Raw genomic sequence first — 20,800 nt, forward strand, 5'->3', positions numbered from 1 at the left:
ATGGTTACCAAATTGAAAATTTTGACCGTGGATAAAAATATATTTTAATTTTTTTTCCTCACCAATTTACTTATAAATATATGACCTCATTCTTATAAATTATACACTATCTTTTCAAACCACACTCATGTATTTTTCATTTCCAACTTCTTTTCTCTAATAACGGAGAACAACTCAAACAAACCACCACTCAATCGAAATTCAAACACTTCTACATGCGAAAAAAAAATGATCCATCTAAACACAACATTTCTATTGTCGATGTAATACAAGTCATATTTGATGAATTCCTTAAATAATTGTAACTTTACGAGCTTACTCCAAGGCTCTCCGTAAAATTCTTTTCAACAAAATTTCTTTCAATAAAACACATTTCAATAGAGAATTTTTTCCAACAACAACCATTTCAACCAAACTCATTCCATAAAACAACCATTTCAAGCAAACCCCTTCAATCATCCCAAGAAGATGCAGTATCGAACTATCGATACCGGAAACTTAACCAACTGAATAACTGAAGACCTTAAAGGGAAGAAAAAAATGTAAATAAACAAACAGAACGCAAGAAGATCATAAAACATGGACCCGAGACAAAGAAGTCACGTTAGCTCGTGCTTAGATATCCATATTGATGTCCACAAACCACCAAACTCACGATGGTTTTGTGAATGGGTTGTGGATCATTTCATGTGGCATCGGGCATGGAAAATTATCAGAATAAGGACGCCTTTATCGGAAAATGACGGGACAGGAAAACAAAGGTTACAAAGTTGAATGGCATTTACAACAATCTTTTCACTCAATATAAAAGCGAAAAGAAATGATTTTGACACTTTCAATATGGTGCTAGAACAATATTGGCGCGAAAATAGTGGGAAAATGTTTACCCATCTCAGAGCATGGGGGACTATGAAAAATGCCCCGAAAAGGGGAACTTACTTCAAAGACTCTTTCGGAAACAGGCGAATCAAAACGGTCTAGAACATTAGAATCGAATGACTACATGGTAACTTTGGATGCCTAGTACCCAATTGACCTCAACGATGATACCGAAAAGATAATAGCGGAACAACCGCTTCGAAGTCTAGTTGGATGAGATAAAGGGAAGCGAGTTGCCTCATATTCGGGGAAAAACTCAACGAATCAAATGACTTACAATTATTTAAGGAAAATTTTGGTGAACACCTTGAAATACAAAATAATGACTTTCAAGTGTGACCAACAAATTTTAACTGCTATGCAAGTATCAGTACTCTTAAAAAAATTATGTCGAGGGTGAGGACCTCGAAACAATGTGTAACATCCAAAAATACCGATAAAAATTTTCATTTTCAAATCATCGAGTTCACACAATATTTGTTCCAAAATCAGTCATAATTAAACGTATCACTATCGTCAGAGTAAAATAACAATCATCAGTGCAGAAAATCATCAGGGCATAATGTGCAGTCAAGTCGGGCACTTCCCTTTGGAATTAGAAGTACTTGAAAATGTTTAAACCACAAAACCGTATGTAACATCCTGTTTCGAAAAGTTTATTGATTTGGGATTGTGGACAATAAATGGATCAATTAAAGGCCTTGGACTTCAAGGGAATATGGTTTAGACCCTATCAGATGTTGATAATATTGGTTATGTGATCTAAGCCCTTGGTTTGTGTTTTGGAGTCAAAGGGTAAAATAGGAAAAGTGATGTTTTGGACTTCCTTCATAGATTATGGTTTTTAGTTCGACATGTGTTAAGCTAAAATTAGCTAGATAGAAGTGTGGGGATCGTCAATACATTCTTGTGGATATAAAGACCGCTGAAAATGGAGTTAAAATGAAGAAGATGTGGTTATTTGAAGTTGAGGTGGGTTTGGGTGAAAATCGTCGCCACGGAGTGGGGATCAAAGCCCATGGTGTGGCAAGCTATCATGCCCAAGCCCGTGATTTTAGGTTTTCAATGTATTTAAGCATAAGGTTCTGCATTTTTGGGCGTTTTAGCAGTCTCCACCACATCTAGGACCCCTTGGGAGAAACCATAGCCTCCACCTTCAAGATTTGAGCTTTTCCTCTCTCCTCTCTCTTCTTTTACATACTTTTTATGTTATTTTGATGAAGTTTAAAGATCAAGAAGGTTCTTTTGGTTGCAAGGAATGATGCTTCAAGTTTGGATCCATCAAAGACACTACATTACTAAACTATTGTAAGTACAAAGTTCCAATATTGTTATTTAGTTCATTAGATCTTGTCATTTGGGGTTTTTTTGGCACTTTTGGTCCATTTTATGAGTAACCTTGGATTTGAGTGGACTCCAACATATTTTGATCAGTTTGGAATGTTTCTTGGACCCTATAGACTAGGAAAGTTATGATATTTTGCCTTCCCTTTTAGCCACACAAGTTATCTTGGTCCTTTAGGTCATTTCGGTGTATTAAAGTTTAGATCTTGAAAGATTGTGGCAATATTATGGATAAAGTTGGAAGATTTATCCATCGATACATCTTGTTGATTTAGATCTGGAAGTTGGAGACTTGGACTTAATGGATTAAGTAGAGAAATATGCATTTTTTGGGTCCCTTTGAGACTTAAAGTCTAGATCTTTGTGGTTTGGACTTTCCTAATGGAAAAAGTTGAAACCTTTATCCATTATGAGGCTATTAGGATATACATCTGATGATTTTAGCTTTGGTCCTTATGGTTTAAGCTCTTATTGAAGAAAAACTTCTCAGACTGAAGACCACGGTGTGGCCTTAGGTTACCACGGCATGGCGACCGGGGATTTACCATCTGTTTTGTCGTTTGTGGGCCATGACGTGGCAGTTGGCTGAAGTCAACTTTGAACGTTGACTTTCGGCCGTTAACTTTTTGATTGACCTACTTTTGGTCAAACTTGAGTAGAATTGAGCATTTGGCTAAGGATTTGTCTCGGTTTGGCTTTAGGAAGCTTGGGTTGGATGTCTTGATGTTGAGGTAGCTGTTGGGCTTCTGTTGAATGGTTTAAGTGAGTCTTCTCACTGTACTTTTGGGTCAAAGGCACCAATTTCGGCCCATTGGATTGTGTTATGTAGGATGCTAGCTATCTTTGTGACTCTTATTGTAACATCTATTATTCAGGTATTCGTTTTAACCCTTGAATTATGCTCTATTTGCAAAGTTTAGTCCCCGGTGGCAATTTTGTAATTTCAGAGTAGCTGGAGTACGCGGGGTGTACACCCTCATATGCAAATCATACCTCGGATCACCTTAATACGCAGCGCATACGCTGGCACGTCGGGCATCCGCAGTTAGGGTGTAAACCCTAAATTTTAGGGTTTGGACCCTATTTAAACACATTTATGGCCTCATGCACCTTCTTATCTTCAGCCTCCCTCCTCATTTCGAAACCCTAAAGAGTGTCTGTGCATTGTGAAGCTTGTTGAGCCATTTTTGGTGCCATTTGGAGCTTTTGGAGTAGAAGGAAGTGTTGGATTAGTGTCTAAGTCCATAAATATAATTGGTATATACTTGACCCGACCCGACATGGTCTATTTGGGTTGCAAGGCATCGGGACATTTGGATAGACCTTTTGTGAGAAGAGGATGTTTGTGACATATTAATATATTATAAGTTCTAATATATTAATATGAAATCATATTATTTAATTAGTATTGATCAAGAAGTAATTTGGAATTAATTTAGTGATCAAAAGAGACTAATTAAATATATGGGGATTGATTGTGTAAATCATTCATTTTTATATATGTGGGCTTATGATCCATGATTCCTTATGTTAGGTTTAACCCATGTGGTAACTCATGGATACTCCATGGAGGTTAAAACCCATGGAGCATAAGGAATGGGTAAAATCATGGGTTACATGGTGTAACCCTAATGTGCACACTATATAAAGACCCCATTGGTTGGTGAAATCGGCACTAGCACATACACAAGAGGGCAAGCCGATTTCTATGAGTCAAGTATCCTCTCTCATGGTTATTCCAAGATGTTCATGATGTTGTGTGAACCATTTGAGGTGTCACACTTGGGGCACTAGGCTCTTAAGCTCCATGGAATCAAGCTACAACAAAGAGGTATGTATTCTATCTAGTTTTGTTATCCTAATACATATGATTGTATGCTAGTTAGGGTAATACCTTGGAAAATTGATATTTACATGTATAATAGAGAAAACATAGATCCAAGGTATTTAGGGTTGCATGTACACCATAGGAGTGTTAGAATGCTCAAAACCCAACAGTGGTATCAGAGACTAGGCCTGTTTTCAATTATACTTGATGCAAATTGCTGAAAAAAGCTGAAAAAATCGATTTTCTGGCTGTCTGGGCACTGGACTCGCCGAGTCCACTGATGAACTCGCCGAGTCCATGAAGAAATTCATCCTACTCATTGAGTAGGTTCATACACTCGACGAGTAGAAGCCTCTCACAGCATATTTTCGACTTTTAAGGCTGGAATTGGACTAGGAACATTACCCTAAGCTGTTTTTGAACTTATAAACCTGTTTTTGATGTGGTAATGTTCATGCTAATCCAATTTCAAAGATAATTGTCATAATTTCAAGATTTGTATTAGTTTTATGTTCATGCTAATTTCTTGAAGATTGATGATTTGAATTATCTTGTTCTTATGAGTTAGCTTAGATTAATAGAAAAGTTATGAGATAATGTGTTTTCAATCCATATTGATCTAAAAGTTATTCATAAAATGTGTTTTTTGTAACTTGTCCTCAAGTTATATGAAAAGTCATATTTATGATTATTAAAACTCATAAGATTTCCATGAGTTATGAAAAATGGAGAGTCTCATTTTTAAATGTTTTAAAGTCTTCCATAACGTGTCCTCAAGTTATGGAACTTGAAGAGTTTTTTCATTAAAACTACTTTAAACACATAAGTTATGGAATTGAAAATTTTTTGAATAGTTTCAATACTTGCCCTCAAGTTTTGGAATTTGTAAAGTTTACCCCTTATGAATGCTTTAATTCCAAATCAAACCCTAGAATTTTAAAAGTTTAAACTTCAACCCTTATACTATTATTATAATTTTAATTATATAGATATGTATAAGATAAAGTCAATCTTACCGTTAGTAGGACTCATTCACGAAGCCGGTCTATAAGGGGGGTATAAGGTTATTGCCTATAAAATGGCAGTTTAATGAGTGTCCACTCTCACCCACCGCTTCCTTGACTGGTGGAGGGTCGTTAGCCGAACGGGTAGGATAAGGACTATAATTCTCCCTTCATTAAAAGTATAATGATAAATACTAAGTAACTAAACACTTATAAATTCCCAATCTTAGTTACTTAGGAAAATGTGAATTTGGTGCTAACCCATGAAATTACACTTTGCACCTTTGTTAAGTCGTTAGTGGAGCGTGTGTGGTTAACCGACACACTAACATGGGACTGACAATGTGTGGCGAAGGGTAACTTAAGTTTATCATAGATTGGTGGATCGTGTGTGGTTAACTGGCACATCAATTAGGTGATAAAGTTGAGGGTACCAAGTCAATTTGCATGGTTATTCACACCTTGTTTGTGATCCTCGGCATCCCAGTCACAAACTTGAGAGGGCACAATCGAGATTCAAACATGCCATTGAAAGTTCAATGTATCTCAAAAGATCTAAGAGTTTCAAATCCAATTAAAACTTAATTATATTTCGTTTTCATGGTGGAAATTGGTAAATCGTCATTTACCTACCTTTAACTATTTTATAGCTTGGATTACGGCATCCCTCTTCCGGTTATAAATAGGTTGTTGGATCCTAGCCTTAATATTTCATATTGGGTGTTATATTAAGGACTTTAAATCAACTAAAATTGAATTTCTCCCATTATAGATGTCTAGTTAAGACAACTATGGTCTTCCCAAATATTTAGGAAGAAGCTTTCCTATTGAAGATGATATCCCACCTGGCAATCAATGTGAAAGATTAATCCCTTTGTTGTGCATTAATGGGACTGGAAATCATGCTTCACTTCCTCCACCTCCTCCAATAATTCTCCCTATCCCTGTAACACCCCAATTTTCGAGGCTAAAAATTTCATTTTTAATTAAGTAATCATATAAAATCATTTGTCAAACATTGCTAACATTATATTAATTCATAAAACCATTACGTCGTGTCTCAAAAGCATATCATCGGATAGTAATAATATAAATAATGATCAAAGTACAAATCCCAGAAACTCAATGCGGAAATCATGCGTGAGTGTGATGTGCCGCTACCGCGCTGGCTCCTTCCCCTTCGCTGAGGAGGTACCTGAAACAAAACTGAAAACTGTAAGCACGAAGCTTAGTGAGTTCCCCCATCATACCACATACGATACTATAACATACTGTCAGGCATATCTGGGTGCCCGACCTACCCTGCTGAGCATACCGGGGTGCTCAACCTACCCCTGTCAGACATACCGGGGTGTCCGACCTACCCCTCGGTCCTAACAAGCGAACTTGGGGACTATTCCCCTCCTACTACCACTACCACATAAAACATATCATACTAGCACATAAACATCACGGGTAGTAGCACACAAAGATGAATATCACAAAGACAATCATCCAACATAACTCCTACTGGTGGGCCGACATTGTGGCCGTAGACCCACCGCTACTGGAAGGTAACTCACCTCGTAAAGTTGAGTGTCGAATCTCACGGGAAGTAACCTCTAACAACTGCTCCGATGACTCCCAACTATAATAATAATAATAATGCTCAATCAGAAACCACAACACTGCTCAGCGTAAAATGACCATTTTACCCCTTGGTCCAATTGGAACATACATAAGTTCCAAATTCTAGCTTATGAAGTGCAACCCTCTTATGGCCTAATAAGGGCTCCCTAAGGGCCCACTAATTGCCCAATTTCTGAATTGGGCCTTAACCCCCAAATGGGCCCAAAAGTTCAAGTCCTAATATAATGGTTCCAAGGGGTCCAATTGTGGCCCAATTGGCCCAATACCCTAACTTCAGATTCCCAAGTCCAGAATTATACTTCCCAGTGGGCCACTGGGCCCAAAAGTCCAGGCTCATCTCCTTAAGGCCCCAAAGCCCAAAACACTCACTCTGCATGCGTACGCGCGGCGTACTTGGCATGTACGCCCAGCGTACACTGGCCTTGACCAGGTCGGGGGGTTGACCCAGTATGCGCGGCGTACCAGGGAGTACGCCCAGCGTACTGGCCAGCTTCTTTAGGACTTCATTCAGGACTTAATCAGTTAAGTCTTTACATCCAAAATACAGATTCAGGTCCTTTAAGACTTCCTAAACAATAAAGTCACAAACTTTATGTGCTTGCATTCAAGGTTGGGGTCAAAACATGGCTTTGGTCCTTTTAACAAACTTTAAGACCCAAAATCACTTGCATGGTTGTGGCTTAACCATCAAGGTCCGATTTTTATGACTCTTAGTGCCTCTAAGAGCCCAAAAGGACAGTTCTTATGCTCTGGAACCAACAATACTCAAACACTCTCAACAATGGGGTCAAAAAGGACATAAGAATCCCCAAATAAACAAATCTAAGCATACAATGGTCAAGTATGGAGCTTGATACCTCAAAGGAGTCAGAAATGGTGTCAATCCTCTGGATCTACAAGCTCTTGGTGGATCCTTGCTTCTTCTTCAAGCTCCTTTCTTCTTTTCTCACTAAAACAACACCAAAAACACTCTCAAATGGCTTCTAGAACACAAAGGCACACAAAGGGAGCTAGGGTTTTCGTGGTGGCTGGGTAAGAGTGAAGGGAGGCTGAACAAACAGGGGTAATGTTCTATATATAGGGAGTAAACCCTATATTTTAGGGTTTAATGAGTTGCAAGCGTACGTTGGGCGTACTCCTGGTATGTTGGGTGTACGCACCTGGCCTCCGCGGTTCATTCTCACGAGTACGCTGGGCGTACATGGCTGTGTACGCCCCGCGTACGTCGCTCCCTTAGTCCACTAATGATGCCCAAAGGTCAAGCCCAAACAAAACCCTTCCATTCTTCAATTTAAAATGTTTAATAATACCTGGAAAATCCCAGATGCTACAAATCTCCCCTACTTGAATTAGACTTCGTCCTCGAAGTCCGTTGTCGCTGCTGGAAATAACTCGGGGTAGTGCTCTCTCATCTCATCCTCTGGTTCCCAAGTCCATTCTGATCCCTTGTGGTGCTGCCACTGCACCTTCACCAGCTCTACTTCCTTGTTCCTCAGCGCCTTCGTCTTCCTATCGAGGATCGCCACTGGCCGCTCGATGTAGTTCAGGCTATCATCCACCTGAATATCCTCGAGAGGTACCACTGCGGAGTCGTCTACTATGCATTTTCGTATCTGGGAGACGTGAAAAGTGCTATGAATCTGACTGAGTTCGGTCGGCAGATCCAGCCTATACACCACCTTGCCCACCCGGGCGTCGACCCTGAAAGGTCCAATGTACCTGGGGCCTAACTTGCCCCACTTCCTGAATCGGATGACGCCTTTCCAAGGCGACACCTTTAGGAGGACCATATCCCCGACCTGGAACTCCAGGTCCGATCGGCGCTTGTTGGCGTATCTTTTCTGCCGACTCTGAGCAGTCTGAAGCCTGCTCCTAACCTGCTGAATCCTCTCTGCCGTCTTGAGCACCACTTCGGTGCTCCCCATGACCCTCTGTCCGACTTCACCCCAACATATCGGGGTCCTGCACTTCCTCCCATACAACATCTCTAAGGGAGGACGATCGATACTCGCGTGATAGCTGTTGTTGTAGGAGAACTCAGCTAATGGAAGGTAGGTATCCCAGCTACCACCAAAGTCTAGAACGCAGGCCCGCAGCATATCCTCTAAAGTCTGGATGGTTCGTTCACTCTGACCATCCGTCTGCGGGTGGAATGTTGTGCTGAAGTGCAGACGAGTACCCAACTCGTCGTGAAACTTCTTCCAGAGTCTGGAAGTAAATCGCACGTCTCGGTCCGAAATCACCAAACTGGCACTCCGTGCCGAGCTACTACCTCTCGGATGTAGATATCAGCCAACTTCTCGGCCGAGATACTCTCCTGGATCGATATAAAGTGGGCACTCTTGTTCAACCGATCTGCGATGACCCAAATCGTATCCACTCCCCGTGCAGTCCTGCGAAGCTTGGTGATGAAATCCATAGTAATATCTTCCTATTTCCACATGGGAATGTCTAACGGCTACATCTTGCCGTGTGGCCTCTGGTGCTCGGCCTTGACCTTCCTGCTGGTCAAACATCGCTTTACGTACTAGGCGACGTCTCGCTTCATGCAGGGCCACCAGTAATCGGGTCGAAGATCCCTGTACATCTTCGTCGCCCCGGGATGAATCGAGAATCGGGATTTGTGCGCCTCCTCCATCAGAACCTGGCGCACACCCCCATGATAGGGAACCCACACCCTGCGGTGTAGCGTCAATAACCCACGACTATCATAGTCGAAGGAGGAAATCTGTCCCACAATACGCTCGCTCTTCCGATGTTCCTCCTTCATAGCCTCCTGCTGGGCCTCTCGGATTTGCTCCAAAAGAGGAGTCACCACCGTCATCCTCATGCAAATGTCTCTGATCGGCGCTGCCTTGCGGCTAAGAGCGTCGGCTATAACATTGGCTTTTCCCGGGTGGTAAAGGATCTCGCAATCGTAATCCTTCACCACATCTAACCACCGACGCTGCCTCATGTTCAGATTCGGCTGATCCATGAGGTACCTCAAACTCTTGTGGTCCGTGTAGATGGTACAACGGACCCCATAGAGTCGCCAAATCTAGAGTGCGAAGACGACCGCCCCCAACTCCAAATCATGCGTCGGGTAGTTCGCTTCATGAGGCTTCAGCTGCCTCGAAGCGTAAGCGATAACGTGCCCCATCTGCATCAATATCACGCCCAACCCTGAGATGGACGCATCACAATACACCACAAAGTCCTCCACGCCCTCGAGCAGGGCGAGAATCGGCGCCTCGCATAGTCACTGCCTCAACGTCTCAAACGCTGCCTGCTGCTCAGGCCCCTAGCGAAAGACAACGGCTTTCTTCGTCAGCTGGGTCAGAGGTACGACTATCTTGGTGAAATCCTGAATGAATCTTCGATAATAACCTGCCAATCCGAGGAAACTCCGAATCTCAGTTGGAGACTTCGGAACCTCCCATCTCATCACGGCCTCCAACTTGGCCTGGTCAACCAATATCCCGTTCTGGTTGACAAGGTGCCCAAGAAACTGCACCTCGCACAACCAGAACTCGCACTTGGAGAACTTGGCATACAAGCTCTCCCTCCTCAGGGTATCCAAAACCTCTCGCAGATGCTCATCATGTTGCTCCTGCGTCTTGGAGTAAATCAAGATGTCATCGATGAAAACTATCACAGACCGATCTAGCATCGGTCTGCACACGCGGTTCATGAGGTCCATGAACGCGGCAGGAGCATTGGTGAGCCCGAAGGGCATCACCACGAACTCATAGTGACCATAGCTAGTCCGAAAAGCAGTCTTCTGTATATCCTCATCCCTGACCCTCATCTGATGGTAGCCTGACCGCAAGTCAATCTTGAAAAACCAAGATGCTCCATGGAGCTAGTCGAACATATCATCTATCCTCGGAAGTGGGTAACGGTTCTTCACCGTTACCTTGTTCAGCTCCCGGTAATCTATGCACATGCGATGCGACCCGTCCTTCTTCTTGACAAACAGGATCGGGGCTCCCCAAGGCGAACTACTCGGTCTGATAAATCCCTTGTCTAACAGCTCCTGCAGCTGTGTAGACAACTCCTGCATCTCGGGAGGAGCCAGCCGATATGGTGCCTTGGCTATCGGAGCCGCACCAGGGACTAGGTCGATCCTGAACTCCACCTGCCGCTCCGGAGGTATCCCAGGTAGCTCCTCTGGGAATACATCCGCGTAATCTCGCACCACCAGAACATCGCTCACCATCGTCTTACCCGCGTCCCGGGTATCCATAACATAGGCGACATACCCAGCGCAACTCTGCTGAAGATAGCGCCTAGCCCTCGCTGCTGAACATAGCGTTGGTCCGTGCTGTGGCCTCTTGCCCTGAATTACCAGCTCCCCCCCCCCCCACTTGGGGTCCTGATCCGAACCAACTGTTGCGCACAGTCGATCACTGCCCCATTGGGACTCAACCAATCCATGCCTATAATCACCTTGTTCCCACACAACGGAATGGGGACCAAGTCTACCAAATAACGCTCCTTGAACAACCTCAAAACACAGTCCCTGAAAACCTCTGATGCTCGCACTGATCGATCATCCGCAATTTCGACCTCTAGAGGGCAATCCAACATGCCCGAAGACTCAGGGAACCTCTTGTTAAGTGCAAGAGAGACAAATGATCGGGTAGCACCCGAATCCAACAATACCTGAACTGGGATACTGTTCACATGGAACGATCCTAAACAACATACAACATAACATATCAATATTGTAAACAACATAAAATAAAAGCTAGGGAGAAGAAATCATGTCCGTCACCACATCGGGTGTGGCGTGTGCCTCCTCGGTAGTCAGCTGGAAGGCTCGGCTCCTCACCACTGGAGCCTATGACTTGCCCTGTCGGCCATCAGTAATCCGCAGGGTCACTGGAGCTGGTGCCGCCACCGGCGCTGCTGCTGTCAATCTCGGGCAATCAGCCTTTTTATGGCCCTTTTGATTGCAATGAAAGCAAATCAGGTCTGATGTCTAGAATGTGGGAGTGGCGGCAGTACAATCCTTGCCAAAGTGCCCAACCTTGCTGCACTTATAGTAGCCTGAAGACCCTAGTCTACACACCCCCTCGTGCGGCTTGCCGCACTTCCCGCAGCGGCTCCGGCCCTGATGGCCCTTCGACCTGACGTCGGATCCCTTGGATTTCTTCCTCGAAACCCCAGTCACCTGACCCTCCTACGCTTTCTTCTTCCGGATGTGCTCCAAATCAATCTCCCTCTCCCTCGCCCTGGCGATCATAGAATCCAGGGTCGGGCAAGCTGAGTAGCTGACATGCTCCTGGATATTAGCTTGTAACATATCATGATAGCGGGTTTTCCGCATCTCCTCGTCCCCCGGATACTGGGGCACCAACAATGCCCTCTCCCGGAACTTGGCGGTAATTTCCGCCACTGAATCAGTCGTCTGCCGCATATCGAGAAACTCCTTGGCCAGCTGCTGAAGCTCCACAGCTGGCGTGAACTCAGTCCTGAACCGGACTACAAAATCCGACCAAGTTATAGCCTCAAGAGCCGAGGCTCCCAGAGAGTCACCAACCGACTCCCACCAGTCCCTAGCCCTGTCCCTCAAGCATCCCGCGGCATAACAGACCTTCGACCCCTCAAGGCAGAAGCTCGTCAGCTGTACGGAATCCATGTCTGCAATCCATCGTCTGGCGGCAATGGGGTCCTTAGCCCCATGGAAATCCTAGCCTTAATATTTCATATTGGGTGTTATATTAAGGACTTTAAATCAACTAAAATTGAATTTCTCCCATTATAGATGTCTAGTTAAGACAACTATGGTCTTCCCAAATATTTAGGAAGAAGCTTTCCTATTGAAGATGATATCCCACATGGCAATCAATGTGAAAGATTAATCCCTTTGTTGTGCATTAGTGGGACTGGAAATCATGCTTCACTTCCTCCACCTCCTCCAATAATTCTCCTTATCCCTGTAACATCCCAATTTTCGAGGCTAAAAATTTCATTTTTAATTAAGTAATCATATAAAATCATTTGTCAAACATTGCTAACATTATATTAGTTCATAAAACCATTACGTCGTGTCTCAAAAGCATATCATCGGATAGTAATAATAATAATAATGATCAAAGTACAAATCCCAGAAACTCAATGCGGAAATCATGCGTGAGTGTGATGTGCCGCTACCGCGCCGGCTCCTTCTCCTTCGCTGAGGAGGTACCTGAAACAAAACTGAAAACTGTAAGCACGAAGCTTAGTGCGTTCCTCCATCATACCACATACGATACTATAACATACTGTCAGGCATATCTGGGTGCCCGACCTACCCTGCTGAGCATACTGGGGTGCTCAACCTACCCCTGTCAGACATACCGGGGTGTCCGACCTACCCCTCGGTCCTAACAAGCGAACTTGGGGACTATTCCCCTCCTACTACCACTACCACATAAAATATATCATACTAGCACATAAACATCACGGGTAGTAGCACACAAAGATGAATATCACAAAGACAATCATCCAACATAACTCCTACTGGTGGGCCGACATTGTGGCCGTAGACCCACCGCTACTGGAAGGTAACTCACCTCGTAAAGCTGAGTGTCGAATCTCACGGGAAGTAACCTCTAACAGCTGCTCCGATGACTCCCAACTATAATAATAATAATGATGCTCAATCAGAAACCACAACACTGCTCAGGGTAAAATGACCATTTTACCCCTTGGTCCAATTAGAACATACATAAGTTCCAAATTCTAGCTTATGAAGTCCAACCCTCTTATGGCCTAATAAGGGCTCCCTAAGGGCCCACTAATTGCCCAATTTCTGAATTGGGCCTTAACCCCCAAATGGGCCCAAAAGTTCAAGTCCTAATATAATAGTTCCAAGGGGTCCAATTGTGGCCCAATTGGCCCAATACCCTAACTTCAGATTCCCAAGTCCAGAATTATACTTCCCAGTGGGCCACTGGGCCCAAAAGTCCAGGCTCATCTCCTTAAGGCCCCAAAGACCAAAACACTCACTCTGCATGCGTACGCGCGGCGTACTTGGCATGTACGCCCAACATACGCTGGCCTTGACCAGGTCGGGGGGTTGACCCAGTACGTGCGGCGTACCAGGGAGTACGCCCAGCGTACTGGCCAGCTTCTTTAGGACTTCATTCAGGACTTAATCAGTTAAGTCTTTACATCCAAAATACAGATTCAGGTCCTTTAAGACTTCCTAAACCATAAAGTCACAAACTTTATGTGCTTGCATGCAAGGTTGAGGTCAAAACATGGCTTTGGTCCTTTTAACAAACTTTAAGACCCAAAATCACTTGCATGGTTGTGGCTTAACCATCAAGGTCCGATTTTTATGACTCTTAGTGCCTCTAAGAGCCCAAAAGGACAGTTCTTATGCTCTGGAACCAACAATACTCAAACACTCTCAACAATGGGGTCAAAAAGGACATAAGAACCCCCAAATAAACAAATCTAAGCATACAATGGTCAAGTATGGAGCTTGATACCTCAAAGGAGTCAGAAATGGTGCCAAACCTCTGGATCTACAAGCTCTTGGTGGATCCTTGCTTCTTCTTCAAGCTCCTTTTTTCTTTTCTCACTAAAACAACACCAAAAACACTCTCAAATGGCTTCTAGAACACAAAGGCACACAAAGGGAGCTAGGGTTTTCGTGGTGGCTGGGTAAGAGTGAAAGGAGGCTGAACAAATAGGGGTAATGTTCTATATATAGGGAGTAAACCCTAAATTGGTTTAATGAGTTGCACGCATACGTTGGGCGTACTCCTAGTACGCTCGGCGTACGCACCTGGCCTCCGCGGTTCATTCTCATGAGTACGATGGGCGTACATGGCTGTGTACGCCCCGCGTACGTCGCTCCCTTAGTCCACTAATGAGGCCAAAAGGTCAAGCCCAAACCAAACCCTTCCATTCTTCAATTTAAAATGTTTAATAATACCTGGAAAATCCCGGATGCTACAATCCCACAAGTTTCAGGACTTGAATAGTTCTAAGCTAAGCTATCAATTGCGTGCTATAGCGGTGCTATAGCGGCGCTATAGCGTTTTGCGGAGGTCGATAACCACTATTTTCAGTTTAGCGTTTTCATTTAGCGGTACCGCTATTAGCTGCGCTATTCACCGCTATTTACCGCTATTTCAATTACCGCTATAGCGGCGCTACGGGCGCTATTCCATTTCGTTCACATTTTGGGCCATTTGGTTACTTTGTCAATGAAAAACTATTTTTAATGATCTCACTACACTTTCATTTTAAAAAGCACCAACAACTACCATAATTAAAAGCATTCAAAGCAACTACATCTACCGACAAGTCTCTTTCTCATCTCTTTTTGTACCCACGACGACTTCAGCTGCTATGGTCGGACTCCACTAATGCTTTTTCTAAATCAACCCAGACATTTGAGGCTACAACTTGGGACTTAACTCCTTAAACCAACCACGTCCTACTAATACGAGATTGAACTCGTGCAATGCAATTAAACTCTATTTGACACTTTGACACTACCTAGTTTCCATCTTACTATAATAAAAAATTATGTTATGTTTTTATATGATTTTTTTGGTTTGATGATATTAATTCTATATAGACTTATAGTATTGATACTCAAATATATAAATTCTTTATAAAAATGATATAAAATTATAAATTATATGTAATATTAAAAAACCGCTATATCACCGCTATACCACCGCGATAACCGCAATTTCAAATAGCGGCATGTGACCGCTATTGAAATTTTGACCGCGATAACTGCATAGGTTCTAAGTCACTCAATCCCTATTGGCAAGCAAAGACTATATGTGCTTACATCTTGGAGGTTAAGTCACATATTGGCAAGCCGGGAGAGTCGGGTGTCGAAGTCTCGAGGTAGTTGGTTGTTGACTTGGTTCTTCAGTCACTCCCTGATGACAGATCACGACATGACCCTTAGTGATCTTACCTATTTGCTTGGTGCTGCTAAATTAGCAATGATTTGGAGCATTGGTAAAGCAAATTAGATTGGAAGATCTACTTCCCAAACCTATTTGTACATTGACAATGGTGACATTGGAAGTCCAGAAAAGCTTTCTCTTCCCAATAGAAAGGGATTGGCCATGGTCAAGTCATTTGACCGATGGTAAACAGAAAGGATAAGTCTAAGGCAATCAAGTGTACCATTTCCAAAGAGTCCATATATTTCTTTTGCCAAAAGAAGGGGCATTGGTTGCGAAGCTGCCGAATTTACCTGAAAGTTCATAAGGATGGTAAAAGTCAAAAAGGTTTGACTTTGCTTCAGGTTAAATTCCATTATCTAACTCTATGAAGTCTCTTTTTGAGATTCTTAATACATGATGTAATGTAATTACATTTTGATGTTTTGGAAGAATCAAAGGAAGCTTAAAGAAAGAGTGTGTTGATTCTGATCGCGAAGATGGATTTCGATCGCATGGTTTGATGATCATAATTTTGAGCGGCTGCTTAAGAATTATGATATGTTGCTTAGGAATAGATAACAACATGTTTTTCATATGTATTTGCATTGTAAGGATAAGTTTTTTCCGCAAGTTTAAAATAAAAGAAAATGTTTTGATTTTATTTATTTTAAGTATCCTTACAATGACATTTGTGAAAAATTGTTGTTTATATGTTTTCATTGATAAGCAATATTGGAAAATGGATTTGATTCTTTCATTTGTGGTAGTGTCATAATTTACCAAATAAGGAAAGATTCTCATCACCCAAGTTTCAGTTGGATAGAAACTTGGAATCATGCAACTTGTATTGTGTGATGAATGAGAATTTTCATCTTTGGGAAATTAAGACTAAGTCCTTGTTCACATGTATATGTGAGTCAAGAGAAGGACTAAAGGATCGGGTGCACTAGGTTGTGCGCTGATCAGGTTCACCACAAAGAATGATAAGATTATTCGTCATGATTTACTAAAGTTTAGTAAATAGGGTTATACTTAAAAGTTTAAGTGTAATTTTGAAACATTGGAAAAAGTTTCAATGTATGGCAGAACGGATGAGAAGAATCAAATAAGGCAGAAAGATAAAAGTTTCTCCAATCTGAAGAGATGGGAGAGTACTTGAGTATCATGTTTTATGATCATCTTAATGATTATGAAATCATATCACAATTAATCCTCTAGGGACATCTTAGTGCATTCTTATGGCTAAGAATAGGAGTCGTGAATTGTTGAAATGGTTAAATCAAGAAGATGATTCATACTTCGTTCCAAAACAAGTCTTAGAGTCATACTCCAAGATTGTAACTCGAGTGGCATATCTTAAAAAAAGGTGTAAAACACATGTCAAATGTAGAGTAAAATGTTTTCTACTCTTGTACATTTGAGATTGGTAAGTTGTGATGTTTTGGATAAGACAAAGACCAACTAAGACCAATTGTGAGAAGTGTTTAACTTGATAAGAATCTGCACTAACTCTTGAATATTTGTTTTGTCAAAGAATGATTCTTGACAAAAGAGAATCTTTTATGTCAAGAGGTCAGTGGGAGTGTTTAAAAATCTTGAGATGGTTTCAAGAACTAATCAAGAGTATTGTTAATCACTAGCCCACGACTTGAGGTTTGTAACCTATCGTGTTGACATATTCTTATTTATGTGCCTATTCCAGTTAAAATTGACTATGCTTGTGAGTTCTATGAGTTCTCAATTGTTTGCATAACAATGTGGAAGCAATGGTAGGCCCTTGAGCTGCCAAGTGGCAAGAAATTAAGATTGAACAAGTTCAGTCCATATGAGTTTGGGTTTGTCACTAACCCTGTCTTGTGATTATGTTTTTTGCCAAATTCACATGGATAGGAATACATACACCATAAAAAATCTAAGTGTCATAAGGTTTCTCTCCGATTCATGAAAATGATGGTGAGGAAACGCTTTCACTAAGTAGATTTTAAGTAGATAGCAATTGTGATATTTGCATTCTCAAAGGCATTACCGGAGCGCGTGTGGTTAACCGGCACACTAACATGGACTTGTGAGAATGGAAAAAGGTCTAAACATTATGATTACGACATCCCTCTTCATAATGGCTTAGACACACATGTGAGCTATCTAAGGAAAGGTGTATGATTTTGATAAAGTCTTATCAAAGCAATCTTTTATCAGAAATTTGAACTTTGGCAAGAAAGTCAATAAAGTATTGATTTCTAGAAGTCCAGTTGGTTTCTGAGTACATGTCAAAGCTAGTGGGAGCATAAGTGTTGTGCTAGTAAGATAATAATCATTGCGCTAGTGGGAGCATAATTATTATGGTTAGTGTTGCAAGTTAGCAATGTTAATTATAGAAAACAAAAGGTTCAATTCACTTTGAAAAGTTGTTTTGCTATAATTAAGGGAGAGGATTTATACTTTATTCTAATTCTACAAGCTTAGATTGAGATTTTAATCAACTTTAGTCAAAGGATATATGAATGTTATGTTGGAATTGTTCAACATAAGGAAATTCTATGTATGTTGCGTTCTCAAAATTTGATTATGATTACGGCATATCTCTTCATAGTTCGAATTTTGAGAACATGGAAAATAAAAATTTTATAGCATGAATCGGGTCCCATATGCTTCGGGTATAGGATCGATTACATGTGCTATAATAATTATCCATTCTAAATTTTCCAAATGCCTAGGGCGTTAAGAAGGAAAAAGGAATAGAACTGGATTTGACTAAAATGATTAAGTAATTGTCGAGGAAAATCTGAGGTTTGCCAAAGATTGGTTGCTCATGGACAATTGGAAGTATAGAGATAGGACCATATTGACATATTCTGAAAGGAGGCAACTCTTGTTCAGAAGTGATAGTCAAAATGGGAATATGGAATTGTCTCCATAGGTGGAAGTTATTCTTTGAATCTGTGTAAGATTAGAGAACTTAATGCAAGAAGGGTGTTCAAAGGAATGTACTTTGAATGTGAGGCTTTGTTTCCATGGAATTGCTCTCCATCGGAATACTTTGTAATGTCTGTTGCCAAGTCTTTTTGACTTGTGTGCATATTCATTGCAAGGGGATCATTGCATATAAGTTCAGAATCTAACAGATCACAGTAAATGGCAAGAGTTTGGTATTCTTACATTTACAATAAGGATTGGGATTGTGAAATGAGCATCATTGAAATATTGTCAATCGATCTGTTTCACAAAGTAAGGATCATTAGACAAACATAGTGGGCATACTTGGAGTATGGCATAGCTATTGTTTGGACAAACATAGTGTGCATGCTTGGAGCATGGCATGACTATTGTTTTAATTCAAGTATTAAGTTGATAATTCGAAACATTATACAATGAATAATGAGTAATCAATATGGTGCTTAGATAAAAGGTGTTTTTATTTACACTCAAAGAGTTTTGGGGCCATATAGGATTAGTATTATTCTTGTGTTTCACTTTGCATGTTTTGACTTCCAGAATAACTAGGTCATTCTTTCCGGATGACTAAGTTATTCAAACCATCCACAGTCGGTCATATGTTGGAAATAGATATGAATCAAGACTGTCATGAAGCTGGTTTGTATATGTCCAAGGTAGTGGACATAGCAAGAGTTGCTGCAACATTCATGAGTCCTCATAAGTTCTGAGTATTGGTATTAAACCCATGCTCATTTGAATCACTTCATGGATTTTATCACGAGTGAAACATGAGACGATAATATCTTATATTCTTCAAACCTAGAGATATGAGTTGTTGACTATGATTTGATTATACATTGATTGCACGAAAACGCATTGGTACCTCGATGTTATAAAACGTGCCTTTGTGTATGATTCAACAAGTAGTAGAATAAGCATATGAGTCGAAGTTTATCCATTCCTTTTACCTTTTAAGGGATAAAAGCGATATCCGTGGGCCCCTCGATGATTTAGTGATGACACCCCTAAGTGCTTGGCCAAGCCTGTACTGATTTGATTTGTTCAATTAGTCGGTCGTCATAAATCAGAAATCGGGAAACAACAAATGGAAAGAGAGAATGATTATAATCCATATCTCAGTTCATATGATATCTAGAATGGAGGAATATATGATCACTTATCTAATGGACACGTCATTGATTTGTTCAGAGTTCGACAATGGCTTTTAAGAGCTACGATTTCTAGTCGGGTTATTAAGTCGTACTTGCAATAATAGTTATTAGACTTATCCAAGTGGGAGACTGTTGGATTAGTGTCTAAGTCCATAACTATAATTGGTATATACTTGACCTGACCCGGCATGGTCCATTTGGGTTGCATGGCATCAGGACATTTGGATAGACCTTTTGTGAGAAGAGGATGTTTGTGGCATATTAATATATTATAAGTTCTAATATGTAACATACACGTTTTGAAATCGTGTTATGTAATTTGAAAAGTTAATAATATTATGAAATATTATGTGAAATTGAGTGTTGAGTTCTAACAGATAGTTTTTACTAGAAATGAAGTAAAACTATGTTTAGAATCACTCACAAATTATTGGAAGTCTTATGAGATTCCAATTAAAAGCCAAATAGTGAAATTTAGCGAAAATATAAAATTTGAAATAATTAAATTTTATTATTGAAAGTTGTAGATAATCTCGTTAGAAACACGTAGGTGAAAACCTCGTCGAAATCCGAGTTATAACGAAGAAGTTATGACTAATCGAAGATCCGCGATAAAACCGGCACGGTGCCGAATGACGTAAAAAGTGAGTTTTTGATAAACTACTTTTTAGCCTTAGTGATCTAAATGAAAGTCGTAGTATTCGTTAAACCGAGAAGTTCGATAAAAAGAACGCCAAAATCTGACTTCGTATGAGGAAGTTATGATTTTTACAAGTTTCAGCTTAGCAGTAGACAGCTAAAAACTCGAATTTTAGATCGAGTGATTTTTAGCCGACACAACCTAAACGAGAATCGAAGGTCTCGTCATTAGCAGTACAAAGGTAAAAAGTCTGACGAAAACGGACGTCGGATGAAGAAGTTATGAATTTTTAACGGATTTACCAGTCCAGGTCTGTTAAAAATAATAATATAAAAATAAAGTCAAAATTTTCCGACGAAGTCTAAACGAAAGTTGTAGAGCATAATTTTCTCTACGCGTGCATATAAAGAACGTCAAAAACGGAGCCCGTATGCAAAAGTTACGGATTTTAGAAGGTCGGGGCACAATTTTCGAGA

This window comes from Lactuca virosa, chromosome 6 (genome assembly GCF_052849685.1).
Source record: "Lactuca virosa cultivar CGN04683 chromosome 6, Lactuca_virosa_CGN04683_v6, whole genome shotgun sequence".
In the NCBI taxonomy this organism is placed as follows: Eukaryota; Viridiplantae; Streptophyta; class Magnoliopsida; order Asterales; family Asteraceae; genus Lactuca; species Lactuca virosa.